The sequence below is a fragment of the Oryctolagus cuniculus genome, chromosome 5 (genome assembly GCF_964237555.1).
Source record: "Oryctolagus cuniculus chromosome 5, mOryCun1.1, whole genome shotgun sequence".
In the NCBI taxonomy this organism is placed as follows: Eukaryota; Metazoa; Chordata; class Mammalia; order Lagomorpha; family Leporidae; genus Oryctolagus; species Oryctolagus cuniculus.
This window is the reverse complement of record NC_091436.1, coordinates 2,897,501-2,924,333: the sequence shown is the minus strand read 5'-3', so window position 1 is coordinate 2,924,333 and position 26,833 is coordinate 2,897,501. Positions and strand designations below refer to the sequence as shown.

At 50.6% G+C, this 26,833-nt stretch overlaps 1 protein-coding gene and 1 long non-coding RNA gene across 3 annotated transcripts in view; both read right to left on the bottom strand.

Annotated features, from left to right (window-relative positions):
• The window catches only part of PDE10A (phosphodiesterase 10A), a 631,241-nt gene that overhangs the window by 457,702 nt on the left and 146,706 nt on the right, over window positions 1-26,833 (bottom strand). The gene's annotated exons all lie outside the window — the stretch shown is intronic.
• LOC138849774 (uncharacterized) lies at window positions 449-16,756 on the bottom strand. Its single transcript, XR_011388920.1, has 2 exons — window positions 14,739-16,756; window positions 449-14,498 (listed from the first exon to the last, which is right to left on the bottom strand). It is a non-coding gene; the product is annotated as an uncharacterized lncRNA (long non-coding RNA).

Here is a 26,833-nt window from a genome sequence, read left to right as displayed (position 1 = left end):
ACAGAATTCGAGAGAGAGAGAGAGAGAGAGAGAGAGAGAGAGAGGAATGAGGAGGAGGAGAAAATGAAGGAAGGATGGAGGGAGGGAGAGAGAGAGGGAGGAACAAACTCCTACTGAACAACAAGGAAGTTTCATAAAGCCTCGGGACAGGGAAAAGGGAAGTTGGCCACAGACTCGTACACGACTTGATCCACATTCTTGGGCCTTGTGGCCTCATGTGAGTGGGACTTAACAAGGAAGCAGCTGGGATGCCTTCCGTGTTGCTGATGGGGCAGAGCACACGTCCCACACGGAGCCCAGGACACCTACAGGTCCCCTTGCTTGTCTCTGCGTAGCTTACCACCAGTCCCCTGGAGTGCCGTCAGCTCACCTCACTTTCTCCCTTCCTTAAAGACCTCCCCATGTGTTTCCCGGCAGCCCCAGCCTGACACTCCTTTTCTGCTTGAGATCGTGTTTGAATATTTTATTCCACTTGTCACTTCATGTTTCTGTTCTATCTGGAGAACCCAACCATAGGGCTTTGCAAGCAGCACCTGCTCATGCTGTTGCAGCTTTGTCTCTGCGGCGACACCAGGACCACCACAAGCATTCACACGTAGGTGCCTTCGTACTATGTCTATGAGCTCTAAGTGTGGAAAGCTTTGTACGCAGGAAGAGCTGCCTCTCACCAAATGCTCGCCAAGTTCCAGCTGTGTTCGAGGCAATACACTTGCAGTCATTCGTTTAATCTTAACAATCATCAAAAAGTAGAAATGACATTATTGTCCCCACTTTACACATGCGTAAACTGAGAACCCTTGATTTGTAGGAGGTGGGATGGGGGGCGTGGTGACTGACTGCAAAATGCTGCCTTAGAAACCAAAATTCCATTCAGAATCCGTGGTGGGAGCGAGCCCAGGGGAACCTGGCAGTCCGCCTTTTTGCGAGCTCTGCCACAGAGGAGCAGAACTCGGGCTCTACCGAGCCCTCGCCCTGATGCCAGCTCTCACCTTAGAAGTGTCAGCGATCTGTGGATCTTGGTTCTGCCATCCGGCAAATAAGGACGCTGTGAGCACTTTCCTCAACCGCACTCGAGAAACGAGGAATGTTAGTATCAGCCAATTTAGCGGATCACATTGGTGTTAATATATTCCACTGTCAAAAGTCTGTTTGCAGAAAAGTTCACGCGCAGGCGATGGGCAACATTGTGCTTCTTTTCTCTCTTGGAAAAATCCACAAAGTTTAGACACAGCAGCCTTTGTCCTATTTTGTAGCAATTCATTTAAATAGTGAGGCAACTGGTTGAAAACTTTTCATTTCTAGTTCTTTTTAAAAAAATTACTGCATTTTCCAAAAATTTCCTTTAAAAGATTGAGAATATATTTTTAAGGATAGATTCAGTAAAATATGAATAAGTAAACAATAGCAACGAAGCCTTTTCTTAGACTACTAATACCTTCCCCCCACCTTGCACTGGTCCCTCCTAACTGGTGGTCTCGCCTTCCGTGGTTCCCTGTGATTCCTGGTCTCACTTTCCGTGGCATTGTATCCTCTCACACCACCACAAGAAGGGAGAGTTCAGCACACACAGTGAGATACTGTGTGGGAGAGACCACGCTAACATGATCATTATTTTTTTTTATTAAGATTTACTTATTTGAAAGGCAGAGTTACAGAGAGAGGGAGAGAGAGAGAGAGATCTTCCACTTGCTGGTTCACTCCCCAAATGGCTGCAAGGACTGGGGCTGAAGCCAGGAGCCAGGAACTTCATCCAGGTCTCCCAAGTGGGTGTCAGGGGGCCAAGCACCTGGGCAATCTTCCACTGCTTTCCCAGGCATATTAGCAGGGAGCTGGATCCCAAGTGGAGCAGCCGGGACTTGAACAAGCACCTACTGGGATGCAGGCATCACAGGTGTGACTTGCTATACCACAATGCCAGCTCCTAACATAGCCTTCAATACAGTACATGGTTACAACTATTCTGTCTTATCATTATTACTGTTAATCTCTTACTGCGCCTACTATATAAATGAAGCTTTCTCACCAGTATATGTGTACAGGAAAGAAAACATAATATGAATAAGTCCAGTACTATCCACAGTTCCAGGCATCCAGTGGGTCTTGGAATGTGTCCCCTGTGGATAAGGAGGTGGCTGTGTGTTTGGGCACCCTGTGTGCTCCGACATCCACCTGTAGTATTCTGAAAGAAAGCACTTAGGCTGGAAGGAGCCAGCCCTCCTGGATCACAGAAGAGCCATCCTTATACTTAAGTGTGATAATCGCATGTCATTAGCACTTTGTACAGGCCCTTTGTAAACGCGTTGAGTTATGGTGGGATTGGTCCTGAACTCCCCATTAACTTGGCACAGAAGCCAGGATTTGGTGCCAAGCAGGGAAGCTCCAGATCAGGTTTAGAGGGCACTCACGGAATCTCAAAGCTTTTGCAAATTAAGTGCAATTCTAGGTGCAGTCGCTTTGCAAGCAAGTCAAGTGCTTTTGCGCTGAATGCCCCCCTAGTTTTATTGTTTATTGGTTACGTGGAAAACACTCCCGCAGGTGGCAAGTCTGGAGCTGCGGTTTTGCAAAACCCAGGGAATGAAGTCAGCAGAGGTGCAGGCTGGGCAGTGATTCAACCTTTTTTTCCTGAGAGAAGCTGGCGCTTCAGAGATATTTAAATAAAAAACGCAGACAATGACAAATAAATTGAAATAAATGTGTCTAATAGTTTGCCAGTGCACTCAGAACCATTCCATTTATCTAAAACTTCAGAGACGTGGGAAAATCCTGTGCGGTTCAGAGCTTTTTTTAATGTGACTGTTGAACACTTATGTAACGTGAGATTTTGACTAAGAGATGCTAACTACTTGAGTCTTTTAAACTTTCCATTGTTTTATAATTGAATTTTCTGGCTCAAAAATAGCAATCTCCACTTCTAATTTGTACTCTCAGCTAGCATGAAAGATGACATCTCCTTGTGCCTGCAGGTGACACACAGACTTCCAGAGTCACCTGTGAGCTCTTCCCGCTGACACTCACTCTCCCTGCATATCTTCTCCTCAAGTTCCCTGAACGATGGGGTCAGACGACACTGAAGCAACATGTCTTAGGATTAGATTAGGTGGTAAAAAAGAACAACTAAGCATTATGTCCCTACAAATGGATATTTTTTAAAGGTTGCATTGGCAAATAACGCACGTCCATATACCATCAAGTTCATCCTTTGAAAGTGCACAAGGCAGAGGGTTCAGTGTACTCACACGACTGTGCAGGCACCACTACTATCTAATTCAGGATCATTTTCAGAACCACCAAGGGACACATGTGCCAGTGAGCAGTCTGTTCCCCTGGGCTCCCACCTTCAGCCCCTGGCCACCATGGTCTATCTCTGTCCATGGAGTGGCCCATTCGGGGCATCTCATATGAGTAGGACACACAGCAGGACTTCCAAAAGCTCATGGAATTGTGCAACACGTGTTCTTCTGTGACCAGCTTCTTTCAGAGTTCCTGGGTGTCTTAGCATGGGTGGGGCCTGGAGAAACACATAGAACATGCTTTATTCATGCATTAGTTGGTGGTCACTGGGGTTGTCCCACTCTGTGGTCATTCTTAATGATGCTGCAATGAACATTCCAAGACAAAGATTTAACAACACGCTTACTTTGAGTTACCGTCTGTGTGTCTAGTAGAGGAGTCTCTGGGTCGTAGGTCGTCTCCAGGTCTCACGGTCTGAGCAACTGCCAAAATGTTTTCCAAAGTGGCTGTGCCATCTCTACACTCTCACAGCATCCAAAAGTGCCCTTGCTTCTCGATGAAGCTTGCTGCGGTTTCTCTTGTTTGGCACCTGTGTGGCTCGGGAAGGGTGTTCCGTGGTGATATTGCTTGGTATTTCCTTCAGGCCTGATGAAGTACGGTATCTTTTCAAAGGCTGAGGGACCATTTGTAAATCGCCTTTAGGGAAACGTCTGTTCAGACCATTTGCCCATTTTAAACTCGGGTTGCCTTTTTCTTGTTGAGTTGGGTGAGTTCTACACATTCTTTGCATTGACCATTGACTTGAGGTCCAGTATGCAAGTATTTCTCCATCCTGGAGTGGTCTTTTCACTTGATAACACCCCTTGAAGCACGGAAGTTTTTAATTTTGGAAAGTCCATTGTGTCCCTCTCTCCTCTTGTTGTCTTGCTCCAAGAGTCATAGTTAAGGGATCATTGCCTGATCCAAGGCCTTGAGGATATATACAAATGATTTCTTCTAAGAACTTTATAGTTTTAGCTGGCATATTTGCTCTTTGATATATGTTTTCTATACAGGGTCTAAGGTAGTTTATTTTAATGTGCTTCACTTAGTTTTCGAGTTTCCACGTATATGGAGAAGTAGATTATTCGACACAATTTGTAGTGTTTGAACAACTATAGGAAGAACCCTATCAACATCAATTCAGGGAAATTCGCTCAGTAACTCCACCCAAAGCAGTGCCGAGTTTGAGCAAACTCCTGCAGTATGAAGTCAGAGAAACACTGAGGCATAATCATCTTTGTTATTCTCAAACTTCCCTCCCTTTGTCTAGAGAAGAAAGCCAAACAAAATGTACCAGAGTGCAGAGGTCCCCAAAGCCCATTGAGTTGCACTGTGAAGTGAAAACAGGAAGTACGCCTGCTCTAAAACCCGGAAAGTCTCATACCCTGCGTCCTAGTCCACAAAGAATACACGTGAAACAGCATCTCTGCCTTCAGTGCACCTCATCCATCATTACAGAAGCATTTCCACTCCTCCTCTATGAAGTATGGACACGCGGGTCAATGCTACTAACAGCGTCCATGGCACGACAGAACAGTCCATCACTGTGCTGTCCAACAGGGCTCCTGGGCCACACGTGGCCGCTGAGTACTTTAAGTGTGGCTATCATGGCCAAGGAGCTCAATTTCTCATGTCATCTCATTTTTTAAAAAAGATTTATTCATGGGGCTGGCACTATGGGGCAGCGGGTTAACGCCCTAGCCTGAAGTGCTGGCATCCCATATGGGCACCAGTTCTAGTCCTGACTGCTCCACTTCCCATCCAGCTCTTGGCTATGACCTGGAAAGCAGTAGAAGATGGCCCAAACCCTTGGGCCCCTGTACCCCCACGTGGGAGACCCGGAAGAAGCTCCTGGCTCCTGGCTTTGGATCAGCACAGCTCTGGTCGTTGTAGCCACGTGGGGAGTGAACCAGCAGGTGGAAGACCTCTCTCTCTCTCTCTCTCTCTCTGCCTCTCCTCTCTCTGTGTAACTCTGACTTTCAAATAAATAACTAGATATCTTTTAAAAAGATTTATTCATTTATTTCTAAAAGGCAGAGTTAGGGAGAGACAGAGAGAGCTGTTCCATCCATTGGTTCACTCCTCAAATGGCCACAACAGCCAGATCTGGGCCAGTCCAAAGCCAGGAACCAAGAACTTCTTCCAGATCTTCCATCCATACAGGGACCCAAGCATTTCGTCTGCCTTCTACTGCTTTCCCAGGCCATAGCAGAGAGCTGGATCTGAAGAAGAGCAGCTGGGACTTGAACAGGCACCCATATGGAATGCAGGCATTCACCCACTATGCCTCAGCGCCAGCCCCCATCATTTCATTTTAATTAAGTTAAATTTAAATAGCTGCAGGTTGCAGGTGGCTTCTGCCGTGCATGCCGTCCAGTAGTACCAGCCTGCTAGAAAAGCCACCAGCACCGTGAGTCTCAGGGCAGATCGCACGGTCTTCGGAAACCACAACGTGTTTCAAAGGCAGTGACAAGAGGAGGGTGGCCCTGGGAGTAATCTGTGCTGGGTAATCGAAACAGCGGTGCGTATTGCTAGAACCACTTCCCCTCTCTCGGCCAAAGGAAAGAACACGCGGGCTCCTTGCTGAAATATTCCCCATGCTCTGCCAAACACGTAACTAAAATTAAACAAAAGTGTAATTGCTAATAGTTTTTTATACCCTCTGAAAATCTTGGAAAGCGCATATTCATGGAGATGACACGCCGATAGAAACGTGCAGCAGCAGCAAATCTGCCTGAGAACCAAGAAGCAGCGTCTGACTCTCCGAAGACTGAAAAGCCTGCTTTGCCACGAGGGGCTCGGCTCTGCTGTCAGCGAACGTGCCGCTGACCGGTGCCTGAGCCCAGGCCGGCTCTTGTGTGCAGCACAAACGTCATGAATCATGCACACAGCACAGGATCTGAAGCGCTGGAGCCCACAGACATAAATTCCTTACAGATAGACTCATTGCCGGTATTGTGTGGCTCTGACGTTCTCCCGCAACGTAATTTCTGAGGAGGAAGTATTCCCAGATCCACGAACCTCTCAAGGAAACCACTTCTCTGCCCAGAGAGGAATGCTGACCACACAGACATCGCCATAGAAACACCCCGGAATGGAAACAAGCCAATGACAGCACACCAGTCACAAGCACAAAATGGAAATTAGATTCTGCGAGGGTTCTCTCTCAGTGAAGTCTAAAAGCAAGGTATCGGGGCCAGCACTGTGGCACAGTGGGTTAAGCTGCCGCCCCCTGCACCTGTGTGCCGCACCCAGGAGCCTCACTGCCAGGCTGGTGCTGTAGCACCTGTGGCACATGGCTCTGACTCAGGCCAGCAGTAGCTGCTGCCCTGCCCTCGAGGGACTTAGCTTGACGTGAGTGCAGCCATCTTGGTTATCACCTCCATCTTGCTGTCCAGAGGACCCTGGCAGAGATCCCTAAACCTTTGGGATAAACAAAGTATTGAGACCACGATGTATCTCTTATCTGATGCCTGGAATGTTAATATTTCTTGAGAAGGCCCGGGTACATTCTGATCAGTCCTGGGCCACCTGTCTCAATAAAAGCCACGTGCTACAGGGATTCTCAGGCCTTGTAGCCATCCAAGACTGTCCATCAGCTCCTCTTGGTGACCCTGATTTGTCTGCCTCTGTCTTTGGTCTCACAACACCTCTGCCTTTGAGGCCACTCCTCACAGACCAGGTTTTCTGAAGCAGCCGGTCTACACCTTTTACCATGTCTGAAATGCACCTTTAAAAGATCCACCGTGTGTTTTTAAATACTTGTATACTTGGATTTCTTTTTTTTCTTTTAGATTGATTTAAAGTCAGAGAGAGAGAGAGAGAGAGAGAGAGACATAGAATATAGAGAGATCGTCCATCCACTGGTCACTCCCCAAGTGGCCCCAACAGCCAGGGCTGAGCCAGGCTAACGCCAGGTTCCAGAAACTCTGTGTGTGCCTCTCAGTGGTGTCAGGAACTCAGCTACTTGAGCTGCCATCTGCTGCTTCCTGGGCACTTCAGCAGGGAACTGGATCAGAAGCAGAGTAGCTGGACTCGAACCAGCACTACCACGTGAGATGCAGGCATCCCAGGGAACAACACCTGCCCCAAATATTCACACTTCTGGGACACCAAAATAGTGCTTGACCGTGACAATATCTTATCTGAACACTACCAAGTACATTAGGTCCCGGGACCAAGATGAAGGATAAAGCCCTGTGTTCTCAAAGCACATCAATGGGGAGACTACAGAGCTGGCAAAACACAAACCTTAGAATGACTACTTCTGGTGCTCATGTGTGATGCGTGTTGTGATTGTATGCGTCCTGTAGGCTACACGGACTTTTCTACGTCCCCAGTATTTATGTCATTCATTCTCATTTACTAAAGCCGGAAAAGTATTTTGGAAAAGCCCAACTCGACTCCTCAAAGCCCTGCCACTTCCAAGTGCGCCACCTGCTGTCCAAGGCTCCTGCTCCCCTCCCCTCTCCCCTCACCCATGCTCAGGGCCGCTGTCTCCTCACCTGTGAAATGTGGGCCTGGGAGATGGCAAAGCAAATTTGGCAAGGAGGAGGGAGTGAGGAAAACTTACACGTCACCAATTTTGTGGGGAACACAGCCATACGATAGTAGAATCTGATAAGAATGTTCTAGAAGATGCAAAATGGCACCCTTTGGAAGCAGGTGCACCCTGCTTCCGTGGGACTTGCCCCGACACAGCCATCATTTGCACAGGAATTGCTTTGTACCATGGTGAGCTCTTTAGCTGCTGTCCTTAGATAAACGGACTTCTGCTGCTTCCCCAGGCCTGATCATCTTTTAAAAACAGGCTGGCTGGAGGAACCATGGCAGCTCACGTCCGTCTGAATTTTCATTCTCTTCTCAGGCACAAATGAGCGAACCTGTGTTTACTCTGACTTGAAGCGCACATGCGATTGTTTCAGTCTGCGCACGCGTGTGTCTGGGCTCCTGCATCTTGTCGGAAGAAGAATCATTACTTTTCCTTGGCAGCACCGTTTTTCTCTGTTTATTTATTTGGGAAATGTGTGTTGACGTTGACATTCCCTGGAAAGTTTACTTCATGTTTCCGGAGAGGCTGCTGTCATATCTTGGGATCACAACCCGTGCCCTGATGCGTCAGTACCATTTTCCTATTATCGAACAAAAGTTCTAAGCTTAAAAATAGAAATTATTGCTAATTTATACATTTTAATTTTTCTGTTTACAAATCCAATTTTGTAAAAGTCCAGACCTTCAAGTTCTGTTCATTGGATCAGGACACAGCAGGAACAGAAGATAAAGAAAGACAAAAGACCTCTTACTCAAGGGAGCACACTCAATGGATTACCGATCAAAGATTAGCTTGGCGCACCAGGTCACTGTCAGAATTCCCAACAACCGTCTATTAAGAAGCAGGGAAAGAAAGAACAAGAGGCCTTCCAGAGCCCTCGCCTCTGACCAGAGCCAGAACCGGCTGTCAGTGAATGGACACAGAGTCTGGAAATCAGAACCGCACAGAGAACAGCAGTGCCATCTCACAGCCAATCGCAGGAGCCCAACACCCGGCCCAGTGTCGCTGGCTTTTTTTTTTTTTTTCAAAGCAAAGACATTTTTAAGATGTTATTTCAGAAAAGCTCCCATCAAAACTTTTCAATTAGAAAAAAAAAAGATCTGGCATTTCAATTGTCTGGAAAACTCACTTACAGGTGACATCAACCTCATTAAGAATTCCCAGTAATTAAAGAGAGGCCTTTCAAATTAAAACGCTCTGAGCACCAAATGGAAAAAAAAGAAAGTAAAAAGTCAATGTAAAGTGAAAGAATGTCTAAAAATGGAAAGGGGAGAAGAATGTGACTTGGAAGTGATTCTCTTCCTTTGTTCCTTCTTTCATTGTGTGCTGAAGATGACTATTAAATACCAAGACCCTTAGGGAATAGGTCTGCGGCCTCTGGAGTTACTTATCTTTCAGGATACTGCTGAAGGAAGAAGACAAACGGCAGGAGCACACAGAAGTAAATACATTTCCATGTGCATTTTAAATGTGCCCCAGGGAGGGGTGTTCTAGGGCAGCAGGTGCAGCTGCAGCCTGCGATGCCCACACCACGCACCAGAGCGCCGGTTCCAGGGGTGACTTCCTGAGGCAGCAGAGGAGGATGAAATGCTTGGTCTCTGCCACCCCCACCCCGCCCCAGGAAACTGGGATGGAGTTCTCGGCTCCTGGCTCCAGTCCCAGCTGTTGCAGGCATTTGAGGAGAGAACCAGTAGGTAGGCGATCTCTCTGTCTCTCTCTTCCCATTACTTTGCGTTTCAAGTAAGTAAATGCAACCATAAAAGCACACATGGGAGGGCTACTCTTGCTTTATAGATGTAAATATAAGCGCAGCACATCCCTGACAGCCATTGCTTCTGGGGGAGGGGTGTGCAAAGGGGCCTGGGGCTTTTCTCTATTTGAAAAGAACAGAAGCTAATTTGACCAAATTACAACTCCCACGTCTGGGTGGCTGGACTGGAGCTCACTTTTTTATATGACTTTGTAGGATTTTGCTTGTTTAATAGTTAAAAGAAAAACTCCCAGAGTTCACCAGCATGCAGATCCTGACTCCGAGGACAGAGAGCGATGAGAGACCCTTCCAGGGCCAGGAGCTGTGCACAGAGACCCTTCCACAACGCCATCCGGGACAGAAACGATGACCTGGTGCCATGATGCAGCATGCACGCTCCTGCTCCTGCTGGCGACCTTGCAACCAACCCATCCCACCAAACCAAAATGCAGACATGTCCAGCTGACCCTCGGGAAACCTTTCTCTTCCTTCTAGTTTATCTCGGGAACATTGTCAAGAAAATAGTCAACGGAATAAACAAACGCAAACCACGCCAAAGCACATCAGAGGACGCGAGTCTGTTGCTACAACAAGGCGGTGATGTCATCATGACCGCGGTGGAGCAGGTGCAGGTGGGAGTCCCCCGTCTTCCGAGTGGCTGGCATCTGTCTAACGCACAGACGGGCTGTGACAACCACTTCACTGCACAGCAGCAGCCGCGGCAACGCTTCCTTAGCAACCCGCTGCACGCCCGGACTTTGAAATCAGCCCTCACTTTGGTAACAGGATGAATATTTACCGTTCATGAACTCTCAAAAGGTCATCAGCTGAAAGCCAGCTGGCCTGGCTTCCTCCGGCCGCACCCCACGCCCCCTCATCCGCTGGGCCCATCAGGTTGCAGCACAGACAGCCTCACATGCTGAGAAGGAAACAACACTCTCCCACAGTTTGCTAAAGGGAAAGCACAGTTTTATTGGGGGGATGTTGGAAAAGCAATGTCCTGGGGGTGCCGGCTCACACTTTATTTATTATTCTGATAGAAGACATGAGTCCAGCTGCACGTAAACCACCCTGTTTAAGCAATTTTTTTTTTTTTTGACAGGCAGAGTGGACAGTGAGAGAGAGACAGAGAGAGAAAGGTCTTCCTTTGCCGCTGGTTCACCCTCCAATGGCCGCCGCTGCAGCCGGCGCACCGCGCTGATCCTGGCAGGAGCCAGGAGCCAGGTGCTTTTCCTGGTCTCCCATGGGGTGCAGGGCCCAAGCACCTGGGCCATCCTCCACTGCACTCCCTGGCCACAGCAGAGAGCTGGCCTGGAAGAGGGGCAACCGGGACAGAATCCGGCGCCCCAACCGGGACTAGAACCCGGTGTGCCGGCGCCGCAAGGTGGAGGATTAGCCTATTGAGCCACGGCGCCGGCTCCTGTTTAAGCAATTTTAACCTTCTTTGGTTTATCTTTTAAAGGCATTGATTAAAGTATACCTGTAAAACCATTACAAAAATAGCCAATATGTAGAATTATTCAACTTATCACTTGCATTAGAATTTAATTTGAAACTCATACTTAGTGGTCAACGGCTGTATTACTTCCAGAAAGTGATTGGTTTGTATTCTTACAGAACTCACTTGATTAATAAACTTATCCACTTCCATATCCCCAAATCTTCAAGTAATTAGTTGTATTAGAGTGGTATATTCAGGAAGAAATAGGTCAAAATAACCAAGTGTACTGAGCTGCATTTTTTTAAAGATTTATTTATTTATTTGAAAGTCAGTTACACAGAGAAGAGGCAGAGAGAGAGAGAGGTCTTCCATCTGATGGTTCACTCCCCAGTTGGCCGCAACGGCCGGAGTTGCGCCGATCTGAAGCCAGGAGCCAGGAGCTTCTTCCAGGTCTCCCACATGGGTGCAGGGGCCCAAGGACTTGGGCCATCTTCTACTGCTTTCCCAGGCCATAGCAGAGAGCTGGATCAGAAGTGGAGCAGCCGGGACTAGAACCGGCACCCATATGGTATGTTGGCGATTCAGGCCAGGGCATTAACCCACTGCACCACAGATCCCACCCCATGAGCTGCATTTTAAAAATCCATTCACAATGCTGGGATGTGTGTAGCCTGACAGAGAGGATGGGGACAGACACCTGTTGCTGCAGCCCTACAATTGCATTTCAGTAGAAGAAATGGCTTTTTCTAGACTGAGTGTTTGAGATGGCTTAGAGGGAGGACACAGGACACAGGCCTCTCAGGGGTGCACAGGGCTGGTCTCTCTCCTGGGAAGCAAGCTGAGTGGTTTCTCTCTGCTACAGTTGCAGCCAAATTTTTCACACGAGACCCTTGCCCAAGGAGTCGTGCTGACAAGGACAAGCCACAGGCAGCACTGATGATCCAGGCCAGGGGGACGTGCCAGGGCCTCATCCTTGCTGTCAGGGGCAGCCTGTCTCCAGAAGGAGAACCGCAGTCAGCGGGCTGAACTTCCCGTCACACACTCTCCTGTCCCCATCACACCCCCTTCTAGGGAGAATGCCAGATGTGCAAGACTATTCGGAAACCAAGTGGACAGACAAGATCGGTTGGGTGACCTTCCCTGGGGCATTCACATTCACGTTTACTGTTTAATATCATAACACACACGCACCACAGAATATCTGCGTGAAATAAAGAGGTGTGCTATTTAGAAGCACAATGATAAACCGACCAGCACAGGCCAACCATCAGACCAGAGTCAGAAGGCTTCTGACCCACTGCGCAGGCCAGCCTGCACCCTCCCACTCCTCCTCCCACTTCCTGCTGCCCCAGTGCCTTGGCTCTGGAATGTTGTGTAATCATCGCCTCCTTTCAGACAGCAGTTCTGCGGCCTGGCTCTGGCACTGGGTGCCCACATCCTGTGTGCGAGCACCGTGGTTCCAGTCCCAGCTCTCCTGCCGAGTGCAGCTCCCTGCCACCGAGCCTGGGAAGGCAGCAGGTGATGACTCAAGTCCTCAGGTCCCTGCCGCCCACGCGGGAAACGCAGATTGAGTTCCAGGCTCCTTGTTTGCATCTGGCTCAGCCCTGGATGTTGTGGGCATCTGGGGAGCAAAGCAGCAGGTTGGAACTCTCTGTCACTCTCTGTTTCCAATAAATAAAAGGATACGAATTTTAAGAGAAAGTAGTTTTGTCACACAATATGTGAACCTCCTGGAGGACACGACACTGAGTTTGCTTAGTTTGGGGTTTAGCAGAAGATGCTGACTCTCACCACCCGCTTGTTTTCACTTGGTTCTTGTTGTTTGCTGGTTTCTGAGAGTCATCCCTGGTCCAGCCCGTGGGGAGCCATCCCCACTGCTGCACAGCAGTCCATTTTGTGGGTAGAGCATTTGTTCACCTTTTCTCCTGGTGATGGGCTGCTGGGGGCTTCTCCAAAGCTGCTGTGTGCACCCTAAGCCAGGATCACACGGACACCGGCACAGCTTTCTCTGGCACCTCGTTGCCATGGAAGCTTGGGATGCCCCTCAGGAGCCTCCGCTTGTCACCTGGAGAACATGTGCACCCCGACAGCAATCTCTGTCACTGCACTCAGCCTGCGCCAGACAGAAGTTTAACAGGACATTGACAGCGATGGAGCGTCAACGTCACACAGCAGGCACTAGAAAGGGCGCTGGTGTGGTCCTGAATGCTGGCATTTCTTCCTGCATGTCCCAGCGCATCCCTTTTGCCAAACGCAGCAGTGAAACTTGGGCACAGAACCAAGCTGGGGAGCTGTGAGCCCCAGAAAGGGGTGCGAACACCCACAGCCTCCATGGCTTTCCTGTAAGGCTGCCTGGTCACGCACAAGGGGAGCTGTATTCAGGACACAGCCACACCACCTACAGGAGCCCCACCAGGAGAAGCCCGCAGCCAACATCAAAAACGGGAGGGCACGGAGGTTGCTGTGCAGACCTCAGAGCAGCTGTTGGGAGGGCAGACGTGGAGGTCCGAGGGCATCAAAGTCACCTCGTGTGAGACCCCGCGCTGGCCAGAAGGAGACCCCTGCTCGGGCAGAGGCACCTGCTCCTGTGCACGGCTGAGTCCTGCATCGCTTTCTGGGCTTCCCTCACACTGTTCCATTTCCCCTTCTCGGATGGCGTGATCACTTTGCTTTTTACATGCCATGAGTTTGAATTAAATTGCAGGGAGCCTTCAATTCAATATATAAACAAAAAACTGGTAAAATCTGATTCTGTCTAAACAGGTATGAAAATGCAATGAAACAAAATAGTCTTTCCTATTCAAACAGGCTAGTCATTTTCTTTCAAATTGTCCATCTAAAATGTTCATGCTTAGTGAATCCCAATGGGTGAAATGATTATTAAGGTTGCTGAATCCAGTAATCGTATTACAAGTGTGTATTTAAATGACCATTTCCACCCCAGGTCAACCAGGGTCAACGCCTAACCATCTCCACCCCAGGTCAACGCCTAACACGACTAATTTGTAATGCTGTATTTTCCAAGTGACACTGAACAGCCTGGATCATGCGAGAACAAGGAACACGGGGCCGGAGCTGTGGCATGATGGGTTCAGCTTCCACCTGTGATGCTGGCATCCCGTATGGAGCAGGTTCAAATCCCGGCTGCTCCACCTCTAATCAAGCTCCCTCTAATGCATCCAGGAAAGCAGCAGACAATGGCTCAAGTACGTGGGCCCCTGCCACGCACACGGGAGACCTAGATGGAGATCCAGGCTGCTGGCTTCAGGCTGGCCCAGACCCAGCGGTGCAGCCATTTGGGGAATGGGTGGAAGATCTCGTTCTCTCTGTCTCCTGCCCCTCCCCTCCCCATAACTATCAAATAAATAAAGAAATAAAAAAGCAAAGAACACTTGTCAAAGCGGGGACGGGAAGGGATGCAGTAAGATATCACGGCCGCGCTGATGCTCAGGCTCTCGGGTTCAGCAGCCCATGGAGCGCACCTGGCCAGGCAGAGGGCCCACGGAGCGCACCTGGCCAGGCAGAGGGCCCACGGAGCGCACCTGGCCAGGCAGAGGGCCCACGGAGCGCACCTGGCCAGGCAGAGGGCCCACGGAGCGCACCTGGCCAGGCAGAGGGCCCACGGAGCGCACCTGGCCAGGCAGAGGGCCCACGGAGCGCACCTGGCAAGGCGGAGGGCCCATGGAGCGCACCTGGCAAGGCGGAGGGCCCATGGAGCGCACCTGGCAAGGCCAGAGGGCCCATGGAGCGCACCTGGCAAGGCAGAGGGCCCATGGAGCGCACCTGGCAAGGCCAGAGGGCAGCGCTCCAACCTGTCCGCACCTCGAGCGTTCAGCAAAATCCACCTGCAAACAGGCATCCTCTGCGAGGATTACTCAGCCGGCTTTGTTCTCTTTCAGGAAGCCAAATCCTCCCCAGACATCTAACCACCACCGTACCAGGTCCATACTGGGCCAGGCTGTCGGCCAGGAGCCTGCCCACGGCCCGACCCTCTGCACTCCCCTTCTGCCCACGGTCCCACGTCTGACCCTGACTGTGGCCTTCCTGTGTGGCCTCTGCTGCCTGATTATTTCTCTCCCTGGTGTAGGCTTTGCTACTGCTTTGTTTGGAACATTCAACCCCAGCAACAGGCACCTGAATAAATGAACCAAAGTTAATGCAAAGAGTTAGAGAAGCAAGAAACAGTGTTCCCGGCCGGGGATCTTGAGATGTAGAAGTCAAGACTGACCACGCATCACGCTGAGCGCCCGGCAGGCCAACACGCTCTCCTCCTCCAAGGACGTCTGCATCCGAGTCCGAGCCTGCGGCCCCGTCACAGACACAGGAGCCACAGCTCTGATGAAATGAAGGCTCTTGAGAGGGGAGAGAGCCCTGGCTTATTCCTGGGAGTCCAGTCACAGCTGGAAGGCAAGGCAGGGCAGAGGGGTGCTCTGGAGACGGCTCAGCCGATCCCCACGCTGTGCCAGAGACAGACGGCCTCAGGGAGGGGAAGCAGAGGCCCCTGGAAGCCAGGACAGGTGGGGAAACAGATTCCTCAAAGCCCCCAGGAGGAAGGCAGTTCGGCTAACATCAGCCATGGTTTCGGCCCAGGAGACCTGGGCTGGTCTCACTCACAGAACTGCAAAGCCTAAGTTACATCGTTTCAAACCTCGCTACATTTCTGATTCTTTGCTACATCAGCCACAGAAAAATAACACAGCACCCCAGATAGTGAGGGGAAAAACCCAGAAGGAAGAGGGTAACCAGGAACAGAGCAGGGAGGTAGCTGATTGACTGCTGAAGCTCCGCGGGATCACGTTCACCTTGGATTCCTTCCATCCAAAGTTTCTTAATAACTCCAAATTGAATCGCAAAGTTAGCATATAGCTCAGCAGAAGGACGAAGTCACGAGCAGCTCTGACAAGTTAATTGTCCTCTGAAATTCACCGTCAGCCTCCTCACGAATTTGATTTATCGCTTCAGAGAAATCCTGCTGCTAATTCAACTCTGCCCCGCAGGCTTCTCCGTAGACATGCCGCCTTACTTCAATTTACAGAATGTATTTGGCCGGCCTAACTGGAAAGCGCTCTGTAACCTCGTCAGAGTCCACAGCAGAGCCGGGGGCGGGCAATGTGATACCAGCAGCACCAGCTGCCTGGAAGAGGCAGCGCCCAGGGCTGCGCCCACGGACCCCGGCGCTGCATCCACATCCGACATCAGGCTGGGTTTCCTTTTCTTCATTTGCCCTTCAGAGCCGAGCATGGGACTCAATTACCCAACCCGCTCCCGGCATCGCCTGTGTTGCCGGGGCCTCAGCTCACCCTTTCATCCTTGCTCCCCAGGCTCACATATAACATGGCATCCGTCACGAACTCTGAACCATCGAGAACTCCAGGCTCCAGGGTGCCACCGAGGTGGTCACTGCTTCCACCTGGCACCTGCAGACACATTGTAATGGTCCCCAGTGTGGGGAGCAGGAAAGAAAGCCATCGAATTTCAAATCCACGTCCACTGTATTGTGTGCGGATGTGTGCACAGGTTTTAAACGCTGCAGAATATAAAAGGCAGAAGAAAGGCAAAAATATAGTTTTGTTGATCACTTTCGTTCGATGGCATTCAGGAGGATGGACGTCTCCATTCATGGAGGATGGACGTCTCCATTCAAGGAGGGTGGACGTCTCCATTCATGGAGGATGGACGTCTCCATCATGGAGGATGGACGGTCTCCATCATGGAGGATGGACGTCTCCATCATGGAGGATGGACGTCTCCATTCATGGAGGATGGACGTCTCCATTCAAGGAGAATGGACGTCTCCATTCAAGGAGGATGGACATCTCCATCATGGAACAAGGTTTAAAGCTCAGTGGGAGAACCCAGTGGGCATCAGATAAAGGAATTCCTCTCCTGAAGCTGGCCTTGTCCACCTCGTGTAGCACTGGAGAGCTCCCGCAGCCCCAGAGCACCGTCCGTGGCTCTGTACGGTGGGTGGGCCTACAGTCGCACCTCCTTGTGTTGTGGTGAGGGCGGACGGAGGTTATTCTAACACTACACAGATGAAGCAGAGCCCGACATCACGAGCTACTGAGTAAGTATTAGCGGGTGTTCTCATGTCGCCCTATACACTCCTTTCCTCCACCGCGAGCAGAAACTCTAGCAAAGTGGAGCCTTCAAGTCTGCTTGCTCTCTGAGTCAGCTCTAAGTTGGTAAAATAAAGCTCAGGTTCTAATTCAGGGGACCTTGTGAGTAGCACCACAGACATCCTCACAAAGACGTGAGGCTTCACTGACGACGTCTCCATGCTGATAAAAATGCATTATTGTTGATGTTACGTCTTTGGGTACCAGCAAACTATCATCTTGGCACTATCAAAATTTCACAGCCTCTAAACTCATTGTCCTGTGAAAAACAGAACCTTAGATCAAGTTGCTGCCCCTTGCCAAAGAGTGTTACGTTCTCAACAAAAGACAGGAGGCCCTCCGCATCCTGACAGAGCTCAGGATGTGTATCCTGCAAACGACGGGCCCCTGACCGACGTGCACAGCACCCACTTTCTAATCTGTTTCAGAACTGTTTGAGTAACCGCTGTTTCATTAGCAGTCACGGCATTTCAACTCCACTCATCAACACTCTCAGTGACTTGCAGCTTCCTAAAATGCAGGCCTGAAAGATGGGTTCAGCTACGTAGTCAATTTCCTTAGCCTCTACTTCCTGGAGCAAAGAGAAATCATCTAAGACTCAGCCTGTAAGAGAGGACACGTCCAGCTGGAGAGAGAATTTCACACGAAAGAAATGGTCCCTGATTAAACTGGGGAGGAGATGCCGTGAGTGCCCCAGAGTTTGCCAGAGCGACCACCCCCGGGCTGGGGAGACTCAGCCTAACAGAGTGCTGATGGGGGCTGGCGTGGTGGTGCAATGGGTTAAGTCGCCACCTGGGACACCAGCATCCCCTATGAACACCAGATCCAGTCCCTGCTGCTCCACTTCTGGTCCAGCTTCCTGCTAGCAAGGAGCAGCAGATGGCCCAAGTCGTTGGGCCTCTGCAGCCATGTGGGAGACCCAGATGGAGTTCCAGGTGCCTGACTTTGGCCTGGTCCAGCCCCAGCTGTTGCTGCCATTTGGAGAATGAACCAGCAGATGGAAGATCTCTCTTTCTCTCCCTCTCTTTCTGTAGCCCTGAGTTTTAAATACAATAAACAAATCCAAAAAGGAAAATAAAGACAGTGTTGACAATGCTATGAGGCAGCACAGCCTGCATGGAAGGGGTGACCCTTGGTTTCTGTGCTCAGCAGTGTTAGTTTCCAAAGCACCACTAACTCATTTTGCAGATGAACACTGAACTCAGTGAACATCGAAGCAATTTAAATTTATTGTGAGAGTAAAGGAGCATTTTCCCTTCATGTGAAAACTTATTTTCCAGATGATTGTTCTTGGAACGGTATTCCCCTGCAGCTTTTCTGAATCAGAGGTAACCAATTGGCTCTTTATCCAAGCAAGACTGGTGGGTCTGACCTCATGGATATTTTTTTTTTTATTTTTGACAGGCAGAGTTAGACACAGAGAGAGAGACAGAGAGAAAGGTCTTCCTTTTCCGTTGGTTCATCCCCAAAATGGCCGCTACGGCCAGCGCACTGTGGCTGGCACGCTGCACCAATCTGAAGCCAGGAGCCAGGTGCTTCCTCCTGGTCTCCCATACGGGTGCAGGACCCAAGCACTTGGGCCATCCTCCACTGCCCTCCCAGGCCACAGCAGAGAGCTGGACTGGAAGAGGAGCAACCGGGACAGAATCCGGCACCCCAACCGGGACTAGAACTCAGGGTGCCGGCGCTGCAGGCAGAGGATTAGCCAAGTGAGCCAGGGCGCTGGCCCGGAACTTGAGTGTTTTGTTTCTGAAATTCAGCGATGTCACATGAGGCTGGTACCAGACTTCTTCCATCAGAGAAAACATGTGGAAGAGCTCTGCTATGCATGAGATCAGACGGGGAAGCAACTCTGCACGGGTGCGTTCGTGAGTCGTAAATGCTGAATCACAAAACTGGACATTTATAGATGTCTTTCCACTTGGAATTTCTAAGATACTTACTACTGTGGCCTTCATATTTTAAACTCGGTTCCTAAGTTCCAGTCTTCAAGTTCAGCCATAACTGCAGCCACACGAGTAACTATTCTGTAGTTTAAATGAGTGTTTATTAACATTTTCTTAATTCATTCAACAAACTAGATGTCTGAGTAATTAAATGTATTATTTCTCCAGCTGCTAATTATTCTCAATGGATATTTTAGATTCAGGGTACTGAATGAGGTCTCATGGTTGATGGCATGGAAGATATACACATGAATAAAACGTCAGTTGTTTCTAAAAGAAGTAAGGAGAGACTTCATGAATGAAATCGCTACTGAAGTAGAAGTGTAAACAAGGTGCTCTGATCATGACGTTGCCAACAGACAGCCATCAGAACAGCCCACAGCAGGGACCGGCATCGGAGTGGTGGTCAGGATGCCCGAATCCCATTTCCAAGGCTTGGGTCGAGTCCCAGTCCCAGCCCCAGCTGCAGACCAGTTCCCACTGATAGCAGACCCTGGGAGGCAGAGAGGACTCAAGGGATTGGGCTCCTACCACCCACACGGGAGACCAGGGCTGAGTCATGGTCAGTGGGCATCTGGGGACTCAACCAGCAGATTCGAGGTCTCCCTCTCCCTGCTTCCCAAATTAACAAATACATTTACAAAGAAAAACTGAAATAATCTCCCTCAAATCAAGAGACTACCTGGCCACAAAAGGTCCTAGAGATTTTGAGTGTTAAGAAATAGTAAATTTTTGTACAAGAAATAAAATGAAACTATGAAGTTTTCCGCCGTTCAGAGGCGGAGATGGAGTACTTCTTTTTTAGTTTTTAAAAAAATATTTATTTATTTGAAAGTCAGAGTTACACAGAGGAGAGGCAGAGAGAGAGAGAGGAAGAGAGAGAGAGAGAGAGAGAGACAGACAGGTCTCCGATCCGAAGCCAGGAGCCAAAAACTTCCTCCAGGTCTCCCAAGCAGGTTCAGGGGCCCAAGGACTTTGGCCATCTTCTACTGCTTTCCCAGGCTATAGCAGAGAGCTGGATGGGAAGTAGAGCAGCCGGGTCTCGAACCAGCGCCCATATGGGATGCCAGCCCTTCAGGCCAAGGTGTTAACCCACTGCGCCACAGCACCGGCCCCTAGTACTTCTGACAGTGATTTCCCCACCACAACCAGAGCCTGTCCTGCTCCTAGGGAGGTCCTTCACTGATTTTGGTAGCACCTAAAAAACGCCCCAAAATTACTGAAAGAATGAATAAAAGAAATAAAGGGCCAGGAGGAAGGCCACCTGAGAACCAGCTCGATGATCTGAAATCTTGATTGCATCCACACTCCTGGCCCCGGAAGCTCCATGGTGCATTTGCTCTGAGCACGACAAGACCAATGGGCTAGAGACCACCTCCCTGCTCATCAGTGAGGGGCCGGCTGACCCACAGCGGGCACCGACCCTGCAGACCTGCACTCCTCCCTGTGGCGGGACCTGTTTTCCTAAGTCGGCAGACTTGCTGCTGCTGCTCCGTAGATTGCTCCGTGTCGTGGTAGCAATGGTTAGCACAGGCATCTACGTCCCTGTATTATGCACAGTCTGCAGAGAAATAGAGAAAAATACGACCTCCGTGAGCTGAGGTGTGATTTCAATATTTTTCTAAGTGCATCTTTTGCAATGGTCGGTGTTACCTTTACAATCAGAGAAAGAGCTATGAGGGCTGGTGCTGTGGCATAGGAGGCCGAGCCTCCACCTGGTGCCGGCTGCTCCTCTCCTGATCCAGCGCTCTGCTGTGGCCTGGGAAAGCAGTGGACGATGGTCCAAAGTGCTTGAGCCCTGCACCCGCATGGGAGGCGTGGAAGAAGCTCCTGGCCCTGGCTTCAGATCGGCTCAGCTCCGGCCATTGTTGCCATATGAGGAGTGAGCCAGTGGGTGGAAGACCTTTCTCTCTCTCTGTTTCTCCTTCTCCCTGTCTGTAACTCTACCTCTCAAATGAACAAATAAAAAAATTTTTTATTTTTTTATTTTTATTTTTTTGACAGGCAAAGTGGATAGTGAGAGCGAGAGACAGAAAGGTCTTCCTTTTTGCCTTTGGTTCACCCTCCAATGGCTGCCACGGCTGGCACGCTGCGGCCGGCGCACCGCGCTGATCCAAAGGCAGGAGCCAGGTGCTTCTCCTGGTCTCCCATGGGGTGCAGGGCCCAAGCACTTGGGCCATCCTCCACTGCCTTCCTGGGCCACAGCAGAGAGCTGGCCTGGAAGAGGGGCAACCGGGAAAGAAGCTGGTGCCCCGACTGGGACTAGAACCCGGTGTGTCGGGGCCGCTAGGTGGAGGATTAGCCTATTGAGCCGCGGCGCCGGCCAAAAAAAAAAAAATTTAAAGAGCTATTTGTTTTATTTAGAATAGAAGAATTACAAAACCTGATTTTTTTTAATTTGGGGTATATATCTAGAATGATATTTTATAACTGGAGTTGTATTTCAGATAGCCATCACATATGATGTATCCTTTAGGAATACGCTGCTTTCCAGTGTGATTTTTTGGTTTCTGTTAGCTTGCAAGGCACATTTCATCCAACAGTCCTTAAATTCGTGCCCTCACAGGGCTTGAATTTGGTCCTCAGATTTGTAGACTATTTGGGAATACTGCTGACTGAGTCTGGAGGAAGTAACTCAGTTCGGGCATTAAAGAGTGGTGGTTGTTTAAGCATCTTATTTTAGATTCATACTCTACAACCTGGGCTGTGATTTAGGGTGCACTATCTTTCCACGGCTGGAGGACAGAGGAAACCTCAGGTGTATCAACCAGGTGTTTCCTGGAGATAAACAGGATGCCTGGTTCAAGGGTCACTCCTGTGGGTAGGGGTGGGGAGGGACAGAACAGGCAAAGGTAATGAATGGGGCCATTCTTGCTGATGGCCACGTGGCCTGAGTCCCTGGAGTCTCAGCACAGGGGGGAGAGGGGAGCACAGAGCCCACCCCAGGGACTCTGGACGAGGGAGAGCCAGGGTGGTGCAGCTCGGGGGTCTGCAGCTCAGCACAGAGGTGGGCAGAGAACCCGCCTTACAAAGCTGATTACACTCGCAGAGCTCAGAAGTTCGCATGTCTTTTCACTTAAAATATATGATTTGTTCAACAGATTCTGGCCTGCAAATACAAATGCAGCCACATTTACACAAATCTACTAGAACCCGGCTCGCTGGACTCCACCACAGGTGAGCGAGCTCAGCACGCATCTGGCTGTGGAGCCCCTCCCGTCAGTCTGTGACATGATCAGAAGCACACTCTGTCATGCATTGGGAATTGTTCCCTGGGGCCTCCATGCCTACGGGGAAAATGGATACTCTGGGCCAGCACTGAGGCAGGTTAAGCTGCAATGTGAAGCCCTAGCATCCAATATGGGAGACGGTTCAAGTCCCTGCTGCTCCACTTCCTATCCAGCTCCCTGCTAATGTGTCTGGGAACAAAGCCGAATATGGCCCAAGTACTTGGGCACCTGCACCTAGTGGTGACCTGCATGAAGCTCCTGGCTACTGGCTTCGGCTGGCCCATCCCAGGTCATTGCAGTCATCTGGGGAGTAAACCAGCGGATAGAAGACCTCTTTTCTCCCCGCCCCCCGCTGTAACTCTGAGTTTCAAATAAATAAAATCTTTAAAAAAAAAAGAAAATGTATAATCAACTCCAGATTATTTGATTCCCAACCCCTAGTGATTTTCAATAAGATGCATTACTTTAAACAAATCGTTATGTAGGAAAACAGCCCGTGCTGACTGCTGATGGCAGAGTGGAATATTGAGATGTGCAGGTTTTCCCACTCAAGATGTCCCAAGCCCAGGACAAATGCTGGGGGGTGGGCAGAGCTGACTTTGCCCTTAGTCCTGGCACAGATGACATCAACCTCTGCTCTGTTTGCAAGGGTGCTCCTTGGCTTCTCTCTGCAGCCCACACCTGTTGTTCCCCGGCCTCCACCAATGCATTCCTCTCCTGGTCCCCAGACCCCACAGGGCTCAGTCCTTGGGCCACTACCATTCTCTGCCTGTGACATGGCCAGCGCTGAGCCCGAGGTGCTGTCTTGCAGCCAAAGCTCCCGACTCCAGGCACCATCCATACCCTCCATGTCCCTCCAGGTGCAGGACATCAGGGTCAGCCCTGACACAGCTCAAGGTCTTGACCATCCATCACTCGGACGCGTCCACCTCTGCCCATTTCTCCTACTCTAGCCACACTGCCGTTGGCTCTGCCTGCAAGATGGGTGAAAAGGCACCGTTCCGCACCTGAAATACTTCAGTCACCCTGTTGTACATCTCACTGCTTCCTCCATTGCCCTCCTCACAGTCTCAGCTCTAAATGAGGTCTCCTGCAATATTTTAAACTGCGGGCTCTGTCCTGTCGTTCCTCTGCTCCAGCTCTGCAATGATTTTTCTTAATTGCCCAAAATAAAATTCAAGTCCCACATTGCGACTGGGCCCTGGGAGGCCCAGGCCTCCATGGCCCCGCCGCCCTTCTGGCTCCCTCCACTCCAACTGCACCTGCTGCAGTCTTGCTGGAGCTCCCTGAAGCACACTCCGCAGTGCCCCCCACCCCGGTCCTCACGTGCGCTGCTGTTCTGCCTGGAGCACCTGCCCACAGGTGTCCCCTGGGAACTCCTGCCTTCCCAGCCTCTCGTCAATGCCAGGCTGTGGGGATGACTCCCTGACGGAGCTGCACGCAGCCATGTTCCTTTGGGCTTCACGAGTGAGACCCCTGACTGCCACCCCCAACCAGAACATTAGCCCTCGCATGCAGGGCCCTCACCACTGTGCGTGGCCACAGATGGAGAAGGAGCATCGATTCAAATGCACTTGCTCAAAACCCACAGACACGGAGCCCTGTGCAAAGGCAGAAGCGTGAAGCAGAGGCTGACTTCCTGCTAAAGCAGGTGTGGGCGTCAAAGCAGCTTCCTTCCAGAACTGGGAGCGGGGCATCCAGGCAGGTGGGGAAGGAGGGCTGCGGACAGCAGCAGGGCGTTCCTCTCAGTCAGGGCATGGGTTAAGGCCAAGCCACGCAGATAGGGGCTGCCCTAAGAATCCAGCGGTGCGCGAGTTGTGTTGGCGTGAAGAGGAAGCAGTAGCAGACACTGCCCCACTTCTGGACTCAGCGTGACACTGCAGCCACCTGGACAGTGTGGGGTGTGGTTCAGGGATTAGACAACCAGGTCAACAGGGCGGGAGAGAGAGCAAGGAAGGGACCCTCACAAACACAGTCAACCAGCATTGACAAAGGCGCTCAGGCCACGCAGTGGGGACCCACATTCTCTTCAGCCAGTGGTGCTGGAATAATTGGACTCCCACATGCAAAACCCTGAGCCCAGACATCGACTGTACACAAACACTAACTCCGGATGGATCACAGATCTAAATGTAGAACACACACGATAAAATACCTGCAAGACATCACAGGAGAAAATCCAGGGACCCTGTGTTGGGCGATGACCTTTGGATACATCAAAGGCATTTTGCACAAAGCAGGAGTTAATGCACCGCCCTTCATTACAATGAACATTTCCTGTTCTGTGAAAGAGCCTAGAGACGAGGCATGATGGGGAGAAAGTCTTTATTTCATAAGACCTCATCTGAAACACGCAGCGAGCACTTCAAACGTAGCAAGAAGAAAAAAAAGACTTAAAAATGGGCGTAAGATCCATGCAGACTCCTCGCCAAAGAAGATGCAAAGATGGGAAAGAAGCCCTTGAATAGACACTGCACATCACATACCAACAGGGCAGTGCAAATTAAAGCAACAATGAGAGACCCTGCACGCCGGTTAGGGTGGCCATGACCCGCGACGCCGGCAGCATCCAGAGTGTGCTACTTGGCATTTATTTAGTTGCACAAAGATCTTGGACCGTACAGAAACCCAGACACAGTCTTATTCATACTGCAACCAATAAGCTGGCGTTTTCCCAGACAATGAAATCTTGTTCTGAGATAAAAAGCAGTCAACAATCAAATCACGAAACAACGTGGAGGAAGCTCAGGTGCATACTCCTGCGTGAAATAGCCAGCGTGTAAAGGCTGCCTATTGTCGCGGTCCAAATATATGACCCTGAAAAAGAGAAAATTATGGGGACCTTTAACGAAATCATGGCTCCCAGGTATTTGGGATGGGAGGGATGGAAGGTGAGCAGGAGGATGCTTCAGGCAGAGCGACTGCTGTGCTGACTGCAAGGGTGGGTCCTGGACGTCATGCACTCGCCATCGCCTCCGGAACTGTGCAGCACCCAGGTGGGCCCTAATGGGAGCTGCAGCTCAGGGGAGAATGAGTAACAATGTATCAGGATTGGCGCCCCAACTGTGACACAGGCGCCACAGCCACACTGATGCAGGATGCTGATAACAGGGGGACTGGAGAGGAGAGGGCGTTTATGAGAACTCTCTGTACTTGCTGTTCAAATCTTTGATACACCTAAAACTGCTCGAGAAAACAAAGCCTAAGCAAAAAGGTAGACATGCGGCCAGGGATCTGTTCTTTCAGGCTGGGCATGCATGGCTGAGTTAAAAATTAATGCCGTGTCCCTCCATCATTTCACGACTGAGAGCTGCGTCCACGGCTCATGCAGAGAGGTGACAGGGGGCGCATCCTCTGGCTACTTGCCAAAGGCGTGTGGGCAGAGAAAGAGTAACAGAGGTTGGGATGGGGCGACCAGTGATTCTTGTGGCATCAAGCCAAAATAGTTTACCAACAAGCACGCCTTTAAATATCTTAAGAGTTTCTTTTCTTTTCTAATTGCTGTAATTCCCACTGATTGAAAAAAATGTCTCCAGACGCGTCCTGTTTGGTAGGACAAAGCCCACTAGGTGCAAAGCGGGAGGGACAGCTGCTCACGGTGCCTGTCGATGCTCTCAAGAATTAGGTCTTCATTCCACGGTGCAAACAGCATGCATGGAAAGACAAAAACAAAGCCCGCGGCCGTTTTGCACAATGGACCACACAGACTGCCCCTGGCCGGATGGACTTCAAAAGCTGGCTTTCTATGGAGTGGATCACTGGTGGCAGAGAGGCATTGAATGTTACCAAACATCGCCATCCTCCTCTCTCCCCATTCCCGTTTTCTGCATCTTCATCCTAAGACGTCACAGGCCTCATCAGTATGAAGAAGACAACGTTCCGTTTTACAGATTCGAAAATCTGGTTATCAGAGCCATGTGGGCTTGTGTTAGAAGTTATTTTGCCACACTGAGGACCTTGCCCCCGGAGCCACGGAGTGCAGCCCAGGGCCCTCACTGCCGAGCTTGTCACGCCTGCAGGTGCACGGGGCACGGGGCACCACTGAGCAGCAGCGGCTTCTGGGAGCCTGGGGGATGGAGGGGCTTCAGACCCCAGGCCCGGGGCTGCCGGCGCCCGCGTTCTCTTCTGCAGCAGGCTCTTTGGGGTTTGCGAAGGCGGTGCCGAGATGTCCATGTGAGAGTCATCCAAGGAGAGGGAGATGGCACAGGGTGACGGGAGCTAGCAGGTGCCAGGCCCCTGTGACAGGCCGGGGTCTGGGATCTGCGTGTGCCCCCGGGGCCTCCCTAATCATCACAGAAGTCCCATAAACGGGTAGCATCCTTCTCATGTCACAGAGCTAACGGTGAGTCTCGCGGAAACTGGAACCTGGTCAACATCAGGAAACAGACGCGGGGTTCCGGAGCGATGCGCCTCGGCGTCCCGGCTTCACGGCTCTGTGCTGCGGCCTGCACGCTCGCCCACACTCCCTCACACGAGCCTCCCACACACGCTCTCGTACGCACACACAGTCCTCACACACGAG